The sequence below is a fragment of the Coregonus clupeaformis genome, chromosome 28 (genome assembly GCF_020615455.1).
Source record: "Coregonus clupeaformis isolate EN_2021a chromosome 28, ASM2061545v1, whole genome shotgun sequence".
Taxonomy (NCBI): domain Eukaryota; kingdom Metazoa; phylum Chordata; class Actinopteri; order Salmoniformes; family Salmonidae; genus Coregonus; species Coregonus clupeaformis.
The window spans coordinates 25,412,258-25,431,670 of record NC_059219.1 but is presented as its reverse complement, the minus strand read 5'-3'; the positions used below and the strand labels follow the sequence as shown (position 1 = coordinate 25,431,670).

General features: G+C 45.0%; 1 protein-coding gene across 9 annotated transcripts in view; it reads left to right on the top strand.

Annotated features, from left to right (window-relative positions):
• Positions 1 to 19,413, top strand: part of LOC121559112 (neuronal cell adhesion molecule) — a 71,056-nt gene that overhangs the window by 13,896 nt on the left and 37,747 nt on the right. For all 9 annotated transcript variants that reach the window (XM_045208818.1, XM_045208823.1, XM_045208820.1 and 6 more), the window contains exon 2: positions 5,155 to 5,233. The gene's annotated coding sequence lies outside the window, so the exon portion shown is untranslated. The remainder of the gene's footprint in view (positions 1 to 5,154; positions 5,234 to 19,413) is intronic.

The window sequence follows — 19,413 nt, the reverse complement described above, 5'->3', positions numbered from 1 at the left end:
TCTCTCTACTCAGCCTAACTAGCTCCACCTGTCCCTGCTCTGCTCGGCTCTAATTACTCTGCCAGCTGCGCTGCATTACCCACTAACCTCTCCCAGTATTTAAGGCCCTGTCTTTCAGCTCTCCGGTGTCAGATCGTCTGCAAAGCTCACACCCGGAACCTGTTTGCTCGCGCTTCTGGCTCACCCTGGTTTTGTGACCCCGGACCTGCCTGTTTTTTGGATACTCTTCTGCCTCAGGAGATCCAGACCTGCTTCTGCCATTACGACTCCTGACTACTCTTCAATCCCGGTAACTCTGACCAGCCTTCTGCCTTGCTACTACGTATTTTGGTTTTCCCTTGAACTGTACTGCTGCCTGGTTTCATTCCGCCCTGTTGTGTCTGTGTCTCCCCCCCAGGACTTCTGGACCACCCACCACCGGCTTCATAGGACGCATCGCTGCCACTGGGGGGCACAGACCCAGCGCTTTGGACGGGATCCCTGTTACCCTGGAGCCTTCATTCACTCCCCTACTTCCCTTTTCCCTTAAGTTTAATAAACTTTCTGGTGTGACGCAATTGTGGTCCTCTGGTCGTCTGTCTGAACCGTGACAGAATGGAGGACGATTCTGTGGTGAATGGGAGTGAATGGAGGATGATTCTGTGGTGAATGGGAATGAATGGAGGACGATTCTGTGGTGAATGGAGGACGATTCTGTGGTGAATGGGAATGAATGGAGGACGATTCTGTGGTGAATGGGAGTGAATGGAGGACGATTCTGTGGGGAATGGGAATTAATGGAGGACGAATCTGTGGTGAATGGGAATGAATGGAGGATGATTCTGTGGTGATTCTGTGGTGAATGGGAATGACTGGAGGACGATTCTGTGGTGAATGGAGGACGATTCTGTGGTGAATGGGAATGAATGGAGGATGATTCTGTGGTGAATGGGAATGAATGGAGGACGATTCTGTGGTGAATGGGAATGAATGGAGGATGATTCTGTGGTGAATGGGAATGAATGGAGGATGATTCTGTGGTGAATGGGAATGAATGGAGGACGATTCTGTGCAGGGAAATGATAGAATAGTGCCAGTTGACCAGAAGCTTCCACCTGCCATTGTTGTAGAGCTGCTACTGGACATACTGTACTAACAGATGGTTGGTCTATAGCTCCTGTACTAACAGATGATTGGTCTATAGCTCCTGTACTAACAGATGGTTGGTCTATAGCTCCTGTACTAACAGATGGTTGGTCTATATCTCCTGTACTAACAGATGATTGGTCTATAGCTCCTGTACTAACAGATGATTGGTCTATAGCTCCTGTACTAATAGATGATTGTTCTATAGTTCCTGTACTAACAGATGATTGGTCTATAGCTCCTGTACTAACAGATGATTGGTCTATAGTTCCTGTACTAACAGATGATTGGTCTATAGCTCCTGTACTAACATATGATTGGTCTATAGTTCCTGTACTAACAGATGATTGGTCTATAGCTCCTGTACTAACAGATGGTTGGTCTATAGCTCCTGTACTGAAGACGGTTCTTTACGTCACTTTGACAACAATGTGAGGCGTGTGTGTGTGTGTGTGTGAGACTGGATGCAGAGAGAAGGGGAATGACTGATTACTTTTCACATGTACCTCTGACGTATAGAGTCTTGGTATAATGAGAGCTGCTTTTGATCACCCAGTGAAAGGACCATCATGTAAATGTTCAATTTAAATAATCCCCTATAATTTTTAATTGAATGCCAAATGAAAATCGCTATCAATCACCTGGCAGGAGTATAAAACTAACACATTGCGTGCTTTCTGTAGGCTATAATATACTCAGACAGTATAGTAGCCTATATGTCTCAATTCTCAGTCATAGTGCTGTCTGTCTGTCTACCAGTGTGTGGAGCACCAGGAAGTGTGTTAACCCCCTATTTTGGGGGACAAAGGGGTTGCTTTTATTCTGCCAGCGTGTGCGATGCAGGCGTAATGAGGGGTGGGGGTGTGTGTGCAGTGCAGGCACAGGGAGGGGTGGGGGAGAGAGGGAGAGGGGGGGAGAGGGAGAGGGGGGAGGAGGGGTATACAGACTGGGCGTGAGGAAACACTGTGTTCACCGGCAGCGCCGCGACTTTCCTGATATCAATCAATCAATCAATTTTATTTTATATAGCCCTTCTTACATCAGCTAATATCTCGAAGTGCTGTACAGAAACCCAGCCTAAAACCCCAAACAGCTAGTAATGCAGGTGTAGAAGCACGGTGGCTAGGAAAAACTCCCTAGAAAGGCGAAAACCTAGGAAGAAACCTAGAGAGGAACCAGGCTATGAGGGGTGGCCAGTCCTCTTCTGGCTGTGCCGGGTGAAGATTATAACAGAACCATGCCAAGATGTTCAAAAATGTTCATAAGTGACAAGCATGGTCAAATAATAATCAGGAATAAATCTCAGTTGGCTTTTCATAGCCGATCATTAAGAGTTGAAAACAGCAGGTCTGGGACAGGTAGGGGTTCCATAACCGCAGGCAGAACAGTTGAAACTGGAATAGCAGCAAGGCCAGGCGGACTGGGGACAGCAAGGAGTCACCACGGCCGGTAGTCCCGACGTATGGTCCTAGGGCTCAGGTCTCTCAGTTGGCTTTTCATAGCCGATCATTAAGAGTTGAAAACAGCAGGTCTGGGACAGGTAGGGGTTTCGTAACCGCAGGCAGAACAGTTGAAACTGGAATAGCAGCAAGGCCAGGATAGGATTAGGCTTCACACACACACACACACACACACACACACACACACACACACACGGCAAGGTGAATATTGCCTTAAATCATAATGAGACTAGGCCTACATACAGTGTTGTGTCATTAATACACTATGTAATTTGAACGTTACAATTGACTTGTTCTCATCAGACAAGGCAATAATGCATTCTTAGTGTCTGTATTCTAAATGTATGCTGTTCATTGTTGTCCTCTGAGAATATGAAAGTTTGATAGTGTCATATACTGTAGACCTTTAATGTTGTACAGCTGATCTACAGACTGGTAGATTGAATTAGTTTTCATTCTCTCTCTGAAAGATGTGAAGTATCCTCTATATTCCCACTACTTTAATGTTGTGCAGCTGATCTACAGACTGGTAGTTATAGTATCTCATATCATATAAACAGAACACATGCGCACACACACACACACACACACACACACACACACACACACACACACACACACACACACACACACACACACACACACACACACACACACACACACACTCACCTCATCTCACCTCACCTCTAGCCAGAGAGGAATGGCCAGTTTTGTGTTAATGATGGCCCTATGTGACGTTATGCTTGATATATAATATATAATGTGTGTGTGTGATGGAAGGGAGACACATGGCCAGGCTTCTTCATGTGGCACGAGTCCTCAGCTCTCAGTACTCGATCAGAGCGGATGTGGAAGCTGTGTGGAGGCTCTCTGTGTGTGTGTGTGTGGATTTCCCATAAAGCATCATTCATATGTGGCTACGGTTCCTTTCTCCTCTCCTCTCTTCCCGCTCTGTGATGATGAAGCGGTTTTAGATTTATCACTCAATAATACATGCTCTCTCTCTGATTCCCGCACACAACCCTTTTATTTTTTAATATGCCGGGTTCTCTCTCTCTCTCCTGCTCTCGCTTCCTCATCTCTCCTCCTCCACCCTCTCTCTCTCTCTCTCTGCCTTTCTCTCTCTCTGCCTTTCTCTCTCTCTCTCTCTCTCTCTCTCTCTCTCTCTCTCTCTCTCTCTCTCTCTCTCTCTCTCTCTCTCTCTCTCTCTCTCTCTCTCTCTCTCGCTGCCTTTCTGTCTCTCTCACCCCCCCTCTCTCTCTCTCTCTCTGCCTTTCTGTCTCTCTCTCTCCTTCTCCCCCATCTCTCTCTTTCTCTCTCTCTCTCTCTCTCTCTCTCTCTCTCTCTCTCTCTCTCTCTCTCTCTCTCTCTCTCTCTCTCTCCCTCTCCCCCTTTCTCTCTCCATCTCTCCCACCCCACCCCACTCTCTCGCTCGCTCTGTCTCTCTCTCTCTCTGTCTCCATAGTAACGGTGTAGGGCTTGGGGTCAGGCCTGTGTAGTTGGAGCATGTTTGCTTTTCTCTGCAGCTGCTGCTGATGGCTTCATGGGGAGGCCTGCATCCCAAATGGCACCATATTCCCTATGCAGTGCACTACTTTTGACCAGGGCCCATAGGGCTCTGGACCAAAGTAGTGCACTATGTAGGGAATAGGGTGCCATTCATGACGCATCTCAGGAGAATGGAAGAAGGCTTTTCTGATGTGGTTTAATCAAACCGAGAGTTAAAAAGGGGTAGATGTATAGGTTACTTATATAAGTTACTGTATGAGCTAACTACAGTTATAATGTCCTTGTTATATGTTTATAAAAATATCTGGTTATAAATGCTTGTTGTCTGTCATGTTCTTTCTCACAATTGGGAAAATAACGACTTGTTTCACTGGGAATTATGATAAGGTATTCATAGTCATGAAGTGTGTGTGTGTATATTTTTCAAGATATTTTACCATAATAAGACACCCAGATGCACACACTCTGTCCTGTGTCTTGTCTTTTCTTCTTGCCATTGGATTATCTCTTTGATTTTCTGTTTTGATGAGAGAGCTAAGCTCCCTTGAAGTTCTATTTTTAGTCCTTTTGTCACTCAGGTGAAAGAGATTCTTGCACGTACAGATGTAGGATCTTTATTTGATGACTCTTTAGTTGCTGAGAATTTTCCTGCACAACAGGAAATACAAACTTGTAGTGTATTTGAGTTTAAAAAATGCTTCTAAAGTTTGTAATTTCCACTTTGCTCTAACGAGAAAATGTATCGACCTCTACAATGAATTAGAATCCACATAATAATTAAAATGTCCTGTTGCTGCAGGATTATTTCCCTGCTGTAGTAAACTGGATCAAATTAAGATCCTACATCTGTAATAAGTTGATTTCTAGGGCATGCAGAACAATGCGATGTGAACTAGATACCCCTGTACATTTTACAACCCTTACTACCTTACACTACGGCATTTGTTACATTCCTCTGTGCCTTTTCCTGCTCTGCTTTAGTTCTTCCTTTCTGTCAGAACAGATACATTATGGTGGGAGGGCCAAGCTTGTGTCTAACGCTCATTCATTTGTCTTCCAGGTCTGAAGTCATTCTCAGCAGTCAGAGTGTGTGGATACATCCAACTGCAGGATAAACCCTTTTGATTGGATCCCCACAGGTAAGACCAACCTTTAAGTATCTGTCATGGCTGAAATGGATTATATTTGTTGGGGGAATCAATCTGTTCCTTAACATGTATTTGTTTAATGTATTTACACTTTCATATGTTACTCTCAGCACTCTCAAACGACAGTATGTATTGGGCTTACCTAACTACTGGCAAATACACTGAGTAAAGCACACCTTCCTAATATTGAGTTGCATTTTGTCCTCAGAATAGCCGTCATTCGTCGGGGTATGGACTCTACAAGGTGTCAAAAGCGTTCCACAGGGATGCTGACCCATGTTTACTCCAACGCTTCCCACAGTTGTGTCAAGTTGGCTGAATGTCCTTTGGGTGGTGGACCATTCTTGATACACACGGGAAACTGTTGAGCGTGAAAAACCCAGCAGCGTTGCAGTTCTTGACACAAACCGATGCTCCTGGCACCTACTACCATACCCCGTTCAAAGGCACTTAAATATTTTGTCTTGCCCATTCACCCTCTGAATGGCACACATACACAATCCATGTCTCAATTGTCTCAAGGCTTAAAACTCTTTTTTTTTTTTACCTGTCTCCTCCCCTTCATCTACACTGATTGAAGTGGATTTAACAAGTGACCAATAAGGGATCATAGCTTTCACCTGGATTCACCTGGTCAGTCTATGTCATTTAAAGAGCATGTTAATCTTAATGTTTTGTCCACTCAGTGTATGTACATACAGCCTCTGGATTCATTGCAGTGCCAGTTGCCACACTCTCAGAAAGAAAGAGTGCTATGGGAAACCATTTGTCCCTGTAGGAGAACCCTCTAAAAACTGTAGGAGAACCCCAAAAGGGTTCAAAGTGATCCAAAAAGAGTAAGGGTTCTATCTGGAGCCTTTTTCAGAGGGTTCTCATACAGGGACAAATGGTTCTATCTGGAACCTTTTCAGAGGGTTCTCCTACAGGGACAAATGGTTCTATATGGAACTTTTTCTGAGGGTTCTCCTACAGGGAAAAGTGGTTCTATATGGAACTTTTTCAGAGGGTTCTCCTACAGGGACAACTTGTTCTATATGGATCTTTATTTCTGAGAGTGCACTTGCCTTGTCTCAGTCTCTCAGAAGAGAGGTTGTTGGGTTTTTTGCTGGTTGGTTGCTGGTTGGTTGTTGGTTGGTTGCTGGTTGGTTGTTGGTTGGTTACTGGTTGGTTGTTGGTTGGTTGTTGGTTGGTTGCTGGTTGGTTGTTTGGTGGTTACTGGTAGTTGGTTGTGTGGCCATCACTTGTCTGTGGTCGTCTTATCAGTGGCCATGGGCTCAGCCAGAGAAGGAACCCTGTAGGGTGGATCCATACAGGCCCAGTGTGTGTGCGTGTGTGTGTGTGTGTGTGTGTGTGTGTGTTTGCGCACATGTGTGTGTCTGTTTATTTTATATATTTTTATTTTACCTTTATTTAACTAGGCAAGTCAGTTAAGAACAAATTCTTATCTACAATGACGGCCTACACCGGCCAAACCCGGACGACGCTGGGCCAATTGTGCGCCGCCCTATGGGACTCCCAATCACGGCCGGTTGTAATACAGACTGGAATCGAACCAGGGGGTCTGTAGTGACTCCTCAAGCACTGAGATGCAGTGTCTTAGACCGCTGTGCCCCTCGGGAGTCTGTGTTCACCATGGGGAACAGAATCAGATACCAATGAACTTACAGGATGACACAGTGTATGACTTTGATGTGAATCTGGTCTACTCAGTGAACACACACCAGAGAAGGCCCAGCCACTCCTCAGGCTTCAGTGGGCATTTCAATATTATAATGTCTTCATGCCAGTTACAGCGTACGCACCAATTCCCTTCCCCTTAAAGGGCACAGTGGTTTGGAGGACAAAAAATAGCTTTTAATCATGAACCATACTTCTCTCTGTTATGGAGTCAGTGCTTTCACTAGTAGTGCTTTATTGAGTCATTTATCTTTTTAAATGCATAAATTGTGAATTCCCTGAAATAACGTAGCACTTTATTACGAGCTGTCAGTGTCTCACTTACATTGACGTCAACAATTACACACTAAGAAATCTGTTCCTGTTTACAACCATCTTTTATCTGCAGGTTTCCAAATCAAGATCAATATCCATTCTCTCTCAACTATTTTGTGTTATGTTGATCGGTGGCTATAAATTCCGGCAGCCAATCTGGGGAGATCTCATTGGATTTCATTGATATGCAGTGGCATTACACTGGAAGGTAAAAGCTATTGGTGAACAGATAGGCTACATATGGCCTCAGAGCCTCGGAGCGTGTCACTGTATTTAACAACGACATGAGTTACTATGGCACCAGTAACCCACCTTCCACATCCACAGTGTGTGTGTGTGTGTGTGTGTGTGTGTGTGTGTGTGTGTGGTACCTTCAGAGCAAAGCTGTTAGACCTTTATGGTTACAGTAATGACATGCTAAATGTTGCTATTACTGGTCATTCCACATAAAGACCTTGTCCTCTATCCACAGTCTAACCTGACACATCCCCCATTATCTCTCTCTCTCTCTCTCTCTCTCTCTCTCTCTCTCTCTCTCTCTCTCTCTCTCTCTCTCTCTCTCTCTCTCTCTCTCTCTCTCTCTCTCTCTGCTGGGGATGGTAAGGATAGGAGGACAGGAGGACGGCCTGGAGGACGAGTGTGAGTTGGCATCCCCCTCTCCCTCATCCCTCCATCTGTTCATCAAGCAGGATTAGTAGTCTGAGGGAGGTGGGTGAGGGGGCAGGTGATGGGTGAGGGAGGTGGAGGTGGGTGAGAGGGGGGATAGAGTGGAATCAGGGGATAGATCGTGTGAGAGGGGGCTGGAGAGAAGAGAGGTCCCAATCCCCATACAGTAATCCCCTCCTTCCTTCCCTTCCTTTCACACTCTCTAATGATACTGATCATGATATTATTAAGCACTAATAGTCCATTCATATCTATACTACAAAGTTCACGTGATGCGTAACCTTGACTGAGCTTTTAATAGTTATAACTAGGCTTTAGCTCAGAGGGCTAACATTGTCTAACATGGTTGTGAGGCACACAGACGACTCCAGGTTCGATACCTGGACTGTTACACACAGTCCAGTGTAGCACCATGCTGCAAACACCTACTGATACTGTGATTCATCACCTAGCACTGCAGAGGGTAGGAGCCTTCTCACCGCAGAGGGTAGGAGCATTTTCACTTCAGAAGGTAGGAGCATTCTCACTGCAGAGGGTAGGAGCCTTCTCACCGCAGAGGGTAGGAGCCTTCTCACCGCAGAGGGTAGGAGCCTTCTCACCGCAGAGGTTAGGAGCATTCTCAATGCAGAGGGTAGGAGCATTCTCACTGCAGAGGGTAGGAGCATTCTTCTGCTCCACTCTGAGGGAAACAAATGAGTCTGAGTCCTGGCAGACCTGGGTTCAGATACTATTTGAAATCTTTTGAATACTGCTTTAGCCTGTCTGGAGTACCAGATGGACAGGGTTCACATCAAGCCCAGCTAAAGTATTTGAAACCATTTCAAATTGTATTTGAACCCAGGTCTGACTCCTGGACAAAAATTCAGCACATCCCACCATCAAGCTATATTTGATGAGCTGTTTGCAATTAAAATGCAATGTACTAGACCTATCTCGTAACTCTCCTCCACTGAGGTTAGTGGGTGTGTGATGATGTCCCAGTCTATGTAGTGATTAGGAAGGAGCCCATCCTGCTTTCTCTCTCTCTGACAGGAGGTTTGTTCCTCTCTCTCGGTGCCTGTACGGCTGGAGGTTGGACTACTGCTGCTTTTCAGGAGCAGCGGAGGGGAAGTTATGTTTTTTTTTTAGTCATTTAGCAGACGCTCTTATCCAGAGCGACTTACAGTTAGTGCATACATAATTTTTTTTCATAGCCCCTGTGGGAATCGAACCCACAACCCTGGCGTGTTTAGGTTTCCCACATGCATCCTGACTATGTGGGGAGGAACCAATGTCCTGACTGGCTGGGGAGGAACCAATGTGGAGGTGTTGAGGTGATTTGTGACTCCCTCTGCAAAATGGTTCCATAAGGAAATATCTGTTTTGTTTGGGTTTGATTGGTTGTTTTTGTTTAATCCCTAACTGTCTAGTGATTTTCAACAGCAAATGTTGGACATTTGGCATGGTGTTTTGTTTTTAGTGCTCTAGGATTTGATAGAAAATGTTGGACACCATCTGTGGTCTGTGGTCATCCATCCCTCCATCCCTCCATCCCTCCACCTCTCCATCCTTCCTATCCATCCATCCCTCCATTCCTCCACCCTTCCTATCCCTCCATCCCTCCATTCCTCCACCCTTCCTATCCCTCCATCCCTCCATTCCTCCACTCTTCCTATCCCTCCATCCCTCCATTCCTCCACCCTTCCTATCCCTCCATCCCTCCATTCCTCCACCCTTCCTATCCCTCCATTCCTCCACCCTTCCTATCCCTCCATCCCTCCATTCCTCCACCCTTCCTATCCCTCCATCCCTCCATTCCTCCACCCTTCCTATCCCTCCATTCCTCCACCCTTCCTATCCCTCCATCCCTCCATTCCTCCACCCTTCCTATCCCTCCATCCCTCCATTCCTCCACCCTTCCCATCCCTCCATTCCTCCACCCTTCCTATCCCTCCATCCCTCCATTCCTCCACCCTTCCTATCCCTCCATTCCTCCACCCTTCCTATACCTCCATCCCTCCATCCCTCCACCCTTCCTATCCCTCCATCCCTCCATTCCTCCACCCTTCCTATCCCTCCATCCCTCCATTCCTCCACCCTTCCCATCCCTCCATTCCTCCACCCTTCCTATCCCTCCATTCCTCCACCCTTCCTATCCCTCCATCCCTCCATTCCTCCACCCTTCCTATCCCTCCATCCCTCCATTCCTCCACCCTTCCCATCCCTCCATTCCTCCACCCTTCCCATCCCTCCATTCCTCCACCCTTCCCATCCCTCCATTCCTCCACCCTTCCCATCCCTCCATTCCTCCACCCTTCCTATCCCTCCATCCCTCCATCCCTCCACCCTTCCTATCCCTCCATCCCTCCATTCCTCCACCCTTCCTATCCCTCCATCCCTCCATTCCTCCACCCTTCCTATCCCTCCATCCCTCCATTCCTCCACCCTTCCTATCCCTATGCATTTTCAGTGGAACCAGCACATCAACGTCATGGTTTCACAATAGGTCTGTGGGGAGGCCAGTGTGTCTGTGTGCTGACCATCAGCACTATCCCAAAGCCCCACAGAACAGAGACAGAGCCCTGTAGAGAAAGACCAGAGGATTGTGTGGATGCTGCTGGAATGACTGACCCCATCCAGCCATTAGTAGGCAGGCTGTGTGTTAGTGAAAGGGCTGAGGTCATTTATTTTAACTGGGGCGCTAGCCACGCTATGATCAGAGGCCTAGTTCAACAATGAGACTGTGAGGTTTTGCACTGTGAGGCTCGGTTTCCTAACAAGAGGTGTTGGTGTAGTGTGTGTGTGTGTTGGTGTCATTGGTTGCCAAGGCTTTTCTGTGTGGAAACAAATTGAAACAACATACAGGACCATGAGAGATCCAATCAGTAAAACCAGCATACCTTGACTCACCTTGTACTTGCAGAGGAAAAGTTATTATACGTTTGACAATATATCCTCACTCACATCCGCAGGACTTAGTAACTCAATGGAAGGTGTTTGCTTAACGGCATATCTTCTTCACAAAACGTACAGTTCATACTTGTGAAATGAATGGGCTGTTTCCATGAGGCTTAAACTGTCTCTTTTTACCCCCGATGTGAAGGAAAGTGTAACTATCTATTGTCTGCGGAACAAATGAGTGTTTGTAAATAATACTTCACTTTATACACCAGTGATCGCTCTGTGAATAGTGGCATATTTCCCTGTGGATTACTTAAGAAATGTTACCCCTTATATTTTCTTTATACAGCAACTGTCAAAGCATTAGACCTGAAGAAGTGACACATTATTGGTTACTGTAGTCCAAAGTAGCTAATGTAGCTCTCCTCAGATTCAGGCTAGCATGCATGGCCTTCTTTGACTCAGTCAAGTGGTGCTTCAGTGTCTAAAACCAACTCCAGCTTTCTCACTGAGAGCTGAGTGTCTGAGAGCTGTATTTAGACTGAAATCCCTCTCAGAGTTGACATGAAGATGGGTATGTTGGTGTCTCTTTGTGTCTCCTCTCCTTGGTAACAGAGTAGGAATTCGGAGACCACACAGCGTTGCCATGGATACGGCGTAGTGATCTTGGAAGTGACGCTCCGGCTCACTCCCCAGCTCTTGACCCTGAGGTCTCAGTTACCCACAGTGTCACTGGGCAGAAAAGGGACTACTTTTCCCATCAAAGACAGTTCTTAGTGTTCAAACTCTCCCTGACCATTATGATATACATGGGTCAAAATGAATGAGAACTGAAGTCAGAGTCTCACTGTTGGTACGCATGCTTGGCATTGTGTTATTGTGTGTGTGTATGCATGCGTGCATGTGTGCGGACGTGTGTGTGTGCGGGCGCGAGTGTGACTGTGTGTCTGCATACATCCGCAGCTCCTCATGCATGCATGTGCGGCTGACACTCACACATGAGAACAATCAATAGACCTTCCACCTTGTGACACCAGTGGGGCTCTCCTCTGTGTGTGTGTTTCTGGGTGTGTGTGTGTGTCTCTGTGTGTGTGGCTGACCAGTCTCTGTGGACACTGCTGCAGTGGGCAGTGCATTAGCATGTGAATGGAAACCGTGAACAAACAGAGTGGGAGACCCAGGGGAGTATGAGAAGGGGTCCTCCATACATCCATATAGACATATCATAGAGTCTTTAAAGCTCTCATACAGCCCTACACACAAGCAGTGTTCTTAACGTAGAGACAGCCACTGTCTCAATCTGCTTAGTGCTCACCATACAGAATGATCTGGAAAACAATGAACGTGCAAAAACACACACGCACTTGTCATAGTCATATTAACAAAAAGTAAGTAGTTATGTTTGTTTATCGTCAGTGAATAGTTTTTATTTTAGCACTCAGGTTCTACTGAGTTGGCCAGAGTGGAGACTGAAATAAAAGCCTTTTTTAATATGGTGTCCAAATGGCCCACTATTCATTCACTATTTATTCACACAGAATTGCTTGCAGGGCCACATAAAAGGCAGCAAGATGTCCTTATTGTGTAGCTACACACATGAATTAAACCTTTTGTGTGTACAGTACAGTACTCGTTTGGGTCTTCTATGCTTCTCTGTAATAGCAGGCCCCAATTCATAGTGTAACCATATCAATCATCTACATACTGTGGCTCTCCTACAGAACAACACACTGACAGGTCTGCAGTACGGGGAATGAATGGCTAAACTGAATGGAGGAATGTATTTGCCTTAAGGTGTAAGAAACCTTTCAGCTGCTAATATGTCTAAATGTCTGATGTGTTGTGGTGCTGCCATATCGTCTACTCAGTTACTACAATGTATCTTCAGTTAGTTGCCATTAGGAGTAGATAGCGATGTATCTTCAGGCTTGTCTGTTAGTTAACAGTTAACTCAATGTGAGGACCAGGGTGTGTAAATAGGGAAGCCTGCAGCTCTTAACCTGCTGGGCAGCTAGCCACATCAGGGCATGGTTCACTCTAAGTGGAAAGGGTTGTCTTGTGGGGATAGCTCTTGGCTGGGGGTATAGGGCTGGGGGTAAAGGGTTGTCTTGTGGAGATAGCTCTTGGCTGGGGGTATAGGTCTGTGGAAAGGGTTATGGGATAGCTCTTGGCTGGGGGTATAGGGCTGGGGGTAAAGGGTTGTCTTGTGGGGATAGCTCTTGGCTGGGGGTATAGGTCTGGGGGTAAAGGGTTGTCTTGTGGGGATAGCTCTTGGCTGGGGGTATAGGGCTTGGCCTGGTGGTCTGGGTGTGTACCTAGCTTTACTGGTCCTGTGGCTGGGTTCTATGGCTCTGTGTGTCTAACCCTGCTTGGCCCTGTATGGCCTGAGACCCTCAGAGGAGTTCTATAATGGAACAGCCCATAGCTCTTCTGAATGAACCGTCATCCAGACTTAGCCTATTGCATGTTAGCAGGTAAAGCCAGGGGTGTGTCTGTTTCTGTCTTTGCTGAATTCAACTCAAGACCAGTCGTTTGTTTCATTCCTCCATTCCTCCATTCCTCCATCCCTCCACCCCTCCATCCCTCCAGCCAGTGACCTTCAGGTCCAGTGGCTACCCAGTACCCGGCCTGCTGCTCATACAGTAACATGTGCCCCTCATACAGTAAAAAGTCTGTATTCTAGGACCCTAGGCCCAGACAGTATGGTGGCCTTCGTCTGTGAGCCAGTACCCCAGACAGAACCCTAGGCCCAGACAGTATGGTGGCCTTCGTCTGTGAGCCAGTACCCCAGACAGAACCCTAGGCCCAGACAGTATGGTGGCCTTCGTCTGTGAGCCAGTACCCCAGACAGAACCCTAGGCCCAGACAGTATGGTGGCCTTCGTCTGTGTGCCTACATTTTGACAACACATTTGTGGTTCTCTGAGAGAATCTGTGTGTGTTTGCTGGGGCAGATTGGCATGATCTCCCTCAACAGCTGTCCTGTCTAGAAACCTGGCATGCGTAGCTAGCATGTTGGGTCTTATTCCCTCGTGGCTCTCCTGGAGCCTGCTGTCTGATGCCTGGCAAAGAGAGACTAAGACCAGGCCAGGGAGGGAGGGAGGGAGCTAAGAATTACGTGAATAATCAAGTCAATAAATGTTGGGTAGTTAGTTAGATGGCATTTAGTTAATATACTGACAAGTTCAATGTATTAGTAGCCAACTAACATTAGGTAGCTAGTTAACATACCGGTACATACAAGCAACTGCTGTAACGATATTCTATGTGGTTCGTAAGGCTAGCGTAGCAAAACAAATTGTCAGCCAACATAACGTGCAACGTAACCTATTTGAAAAGTCATTACTTTTTTTATTACATTGCTCAACATGTTCTTAACATTTGTCAAAATTAGTTAAAGCAATTCATTTTTATCCGCTCTTGTCGGACTTCAGCTGCATATTTTCTGCCTTTTTCTTCAAATCTGAAAATGTTGTGAAGCCACGTCCATTTTCTGAACAATTGCACTATGGGCCCTAAAAGCACTGAAATAGTGTCCACTGCTTGTACACTTCGAATTTTGCCTACTGTAGTACAACATCCTGGAACTTTTGGCATACTAACTATATCCATACTATGACCAATAAGCATACTACATACTCAATTTACGTCACAAATAGTACAGTTAGTGGGGTTAGTATGAGTATTGGAACACAGCTTAGGCCAGATAGAGAGTAGTCTGAGAGAGATGTCCTGCCTGCCAGCCAACAACCCTTACCTCAATCGTCCCCTGAACGGCTTTTGCTCACTGAACATGTTTGAAGGATACACTTTGTACACATTTATTACTGAGAATATTAGGGTAATAAAGGCATTACTTAGGGTATTTACTATCTAGATAGACATGAACCAAAATAATAATCTTATGTGAATAATCTTGTTATCTTCCCTGATTGATAAAAAATTGTGCTGGTGCTGGAGACATTAATTACAGTTAAGAGATAAAACACTGTCTTAACAACAGACGATCATTTCAAACATCCCAGGGGTTCATGCTTTTATATTTCCCTCTCTGTGGCATTAATTCTATATTCAGAAATATGGAAATCCTGACATTCACGTCAAGTCCTTGTGTCAGTGGGGAGACTGGGTTCTGTTGTGTTGCCCTATGATGTGTTACTGACTGGGGTCTATTCATTCTCAAACTCCCTGGAGACGTGACACGGGTCAGAGAGAGAGAGATAGGCACAGACCAGGGTGAACAGACGACAGCCAGACCCCCTTCCTCTCCTCTCTACAACCCTCCCCCTTCCCTCCCTTCTCCAGGCTGGAATCCCCAAAGCACACGCTTGGGGGTTGACACTAAATTACACAAACATTACACAAACCCAGCTAGACAGTTGAGCATGCATGTGGGACTGTGAGGCTAAGGTATAAGGTCAGGGGCTGTAATGGTTATGATAGTCTCCAGGCCTAAAGACTACAGTATAAGGTCTGTAATGGTTATGATAGTCTCCAGGCCTAAAGACTACAGTATAAGGTCAGGGGTTATGATAGTCTCCAGGCCTAAAGACTACAGTATAAGGTCTGTAATGGTTATGATAGTCTCCAGGCCTAAAGACTACAGAGAAGGTCTGTAATGGTTATGATAGTCTCCAGGCCTAAAGACTACAGTATAAGGTCTGTAGAGGTTATGATAGTCTCCAGGCCTAAAGACTACAGTATAAGGTATGTAGTGGTTATGATAGTCTCCAGGCCTAAAGACTACAGTATAAGGTCTGTAATGGTTATGATAGTATCCAGGCCTAAAGACTACAGTATAAGGTCTGTAGTGGTTATGATAGTCTCCAGGCCTAAAGACTACAGTATAAGGTCTGTAGTGGTTATGATAGTCTCCTGGCCTAAAGACTACAGTATAAGGTCTGTAGTGGTTATGATAGTCTCCTGGCCTAAAGACTACAGTATAAGGTCTGTAATGGTTATGATAGTCTCCAGGCCTAAAGACTACAATATAAGGTCTGTAATGGTTATGATAGTCTCCAGGCCTAAAGACTACAGTATAAGGTCTGTAATGGTTATGATAGTCTCCAGGCCTAAAGACTACAGTATAAGGTCTGTAATGGTTATGATCGTCTCCAGGCCTAAAGACTACAGTATAAGGTCTGTAATGGTTATGATAGTCTCCTGGCCGAAAGACTACAGTATAAGGTCTGTAATGGTTATGATAGTCTCCAGGCCTAAAGACTACAGTATAAGGTCTGTAATGGTTATGATAGTCTCCTGGCCTAAACATTTACGTCATTGCTACAGTATAAGGTCTGTAGTGGTTATGATAGTCTCCAGGCCTAAAGACTACAGTATAAGGTCTGTAGAGGTTATGATAGTCTCCAGGCCTAAAGACTACAGTATAAGGTCAGGGGTTATGATAGTCTCCAGGCCTAAAGACTACAGTATAAGGTCTGTAATGGTTATGATAGTCTCCAGGCCTAAAGACTACAGAGAAGGTCTGTAATGGTTATGATAGTCTCCAGGCCTAAAGACTACAGTATAAGGTCTGTAGAGGTTATGATAGTCTCCAGGCCTAAAGACTACAGTATAAGGTATGTAGTGGTTATGATAGTCTCCAGGCCTAAAGACTACAGTATAAGGTCTGTAATGGTTATGATAGTATCCAGGCCTAAAGACTACAGTATAAGGTCTGTAGTGGTTATGATAGTCTCCAGGCCTAAAGACTACAGTATAAGGTCTGTAGTGGTTATGATAGTCTCCTGGCCTAAAGACTACAGTATAAGGTCTGTAGTGGTTATGATAGTCTCCAGGCCTAAAGACTACAGTATAAGGTCTGTAATGGTTATGATAGTATCCAGGCCTAAAGACTACAGTATAAGGTCTGTAGTGGTTATGATAGTCTCCAGGCCTAAAGACTACAGTATAAGGTCTGTAATGGTTATGATAGTCTCCAGGCCTAAAGACTACAGTATAAGGTCTGTAATGGTTATGATAGTCTCCAGGCCTAAAGACTACAGTATAAGGTCTGTAATGGTTATGATAGTCTCCAGGCCTAAAGACTACAGAGAAGGTCTGTAATGGTTATGATAGTCTCCAGGCCTAAAGACTACAGTATAAGGTCAGGGGTTATGATATGTAGGGAATAGGGTGCCATTTGGAATGCATGCAACAAAATGTCAAGATTCCTTTTAGATAATAACAGAGTATAGCAGCTTGGCAACAGTACAATCTTCCATCTCCGGGCGTTTGATTGGCAGGCTCTTCCATCTCTGGGCGTTTGATTGGCAGGCTCTTCCATCTCTGGGCGTTTGATTGGCAGGCTCTTCCATCTCTGGGTGTTTGATTGGCAGGCTCTTCCATCTCTGGGCGTTTGATTGGCAGGCTCTTCCATCTCTGGGCATTTGATTGGCAGGCTCTTCCATCTCTGGGCGTTTGATTGGCAGGCTCTTCCATCTCCGGGCGTTTGATTGACAGGCTCTTTCGTCTCTGGGCGTTTGATTGGCAGGCTCTTCCATCTCCGGGCGTTTGATTGGCAGGCTCTTCCATCTCTGGGCGTTTGATTGGCAGGCTCTTCCATCTCCGGGCGTTTGATTGGCAGGCTCTTCCATCTCCGGGCGTTTGATTGGCAGGCTCTTCCATCTCCGGGAGTTTGATTGGCAGGCTTTTCCATCTCTGGCCGTTTGATTGGCAGGCTCTTCCATCTCTGGGCGTGTGATTGGCAGGCTCATTCTTTGGCAGTGAGTGTGTTGTTGTTTTTCTTTCTGCTTTGAGACATTTCAAGTTCTCCCCTCCTCAGGGGGCAATGCGTACCGTATCTATGGCAACCACCAGAAGCCATGGCACTGTGGGTGTGCTGTGTGTAATTTGTTCCAGAAGTTGACCAGAGCAGAAGTGCTACACATCTGACTAGTAATGTTAACATCAGACTGTTAAATAGCCATCACCAGCACATTAGAGGCTGCTGCTGCCTATTGAAATCACTGGCCACTTTAAGAAATGGAACACTAGTCACTTTAATAATGTTTACATATCTTGCACTACTCATCTCATATGTATATACTGTATTCGATTCTATAATATTCTACTGTATCTTAGTCCATGCCGCTCTGTCATTGCTTGTCTATATATGTAGATATTCTTAAATTCCATTCCTTACTAGATTTGTGTGTATTGGGTATATGTTGTGAAATTGTTTGATATTACTTGTTAGATATTACTGCACTGTCGGAGCTAGAAGCACAAGCATTTCGCTACACCCGCTATAACATCTGCTAAACAAGTGTATGTGACAAATACAATTTGATTTGATTGGCTGATTTTGTCATTTAAAAAGGGTTTTATTGGTTCGGTATGAACTACTGTATATTTGCTCAAAATCACAATGATGGCATACCTATGAACATTCCAGTATGCTGATGTTTATCACACCAGATATGTCATGCCTATGAACATTCCAGTATGCTGATGTTTATCACACCAGATATGTCATGCCTATGAACATTCCAGTATGCTGATGTTTATCACACCAGATATGTCATGCCTATGAACATTCCAGTATGCTGATGTTTATCACACCAGATATGTCATGACTATGAACATTCCAGTATGCTGATGTTTATCACACCAGATATGTCATGCCTATGAACATTCCAGTATGCTGATGTTTATCACACCAGATATGTCATGCCTATGAACATTCCAGTATGCTGATGTTTATCACACCAGATATGTCATGCCTATGAACATTCCAGTATGCTGATGTTTATCACACCATATATGTCATGCCTATGAACATTCCAGTATGCTGATGTTTATCACACCAGATATGTCATGCCTATGAACATTCCAGTATGCTGATGTTTATCACACCAGATATGTCATGCCTATGAACATTCCAGTATGCTGATGTTTATCACACCAGATATGTCATGCCTATGAACATTCCAGTATGCTGATGTTTATCACACCAGATATGTCATGCCTATGACCATTCCAGTATGCTGATGCTTATCACACCAGATATGTCATGCCTATGAACATTCCAGTATGCTGATGTTTATCACACCAGATATGTCATGCCTATGAACATTCCAGTATGCTGATGTTTATCACACCAGATATGTCATGCCTATGAACATTCCAGTATGCTGATGTTTATCACACCAGATATGTCATGACTATGAACATTCCAGTATGCTGATGTTTATCACACCAGATATGTCATGCCTATGAACATTCCAGTATGCTGATGTTTATCACACCAGATATGTCATGCCTATGAACATTCCAGTATGCTGATGTTTATCACACCAGATATGTCATGCCTATGAACATTCCAGTATGCTGATGTTTATCACACCAGATATGTCATGACTATGAACATTCCAGTATGCTGATGTTTATCACACCAGATATGTCATGACTATGAACATTCCAGTATGCTGATGTTTATCACACCAGATATGTCATGCCTATGAACATTCCAGTATGCTGATGTTTATCACACCAGATATGTCATGCCTATGAACATTCCAGTATGCTGATGTTTATCACACCAGATATGTCATGACTATGAACATTCCAGTATGCTGATGTTTATCACACCAGATATGTCATGCCTATGAACATTCCAGTATGCTGATGTTT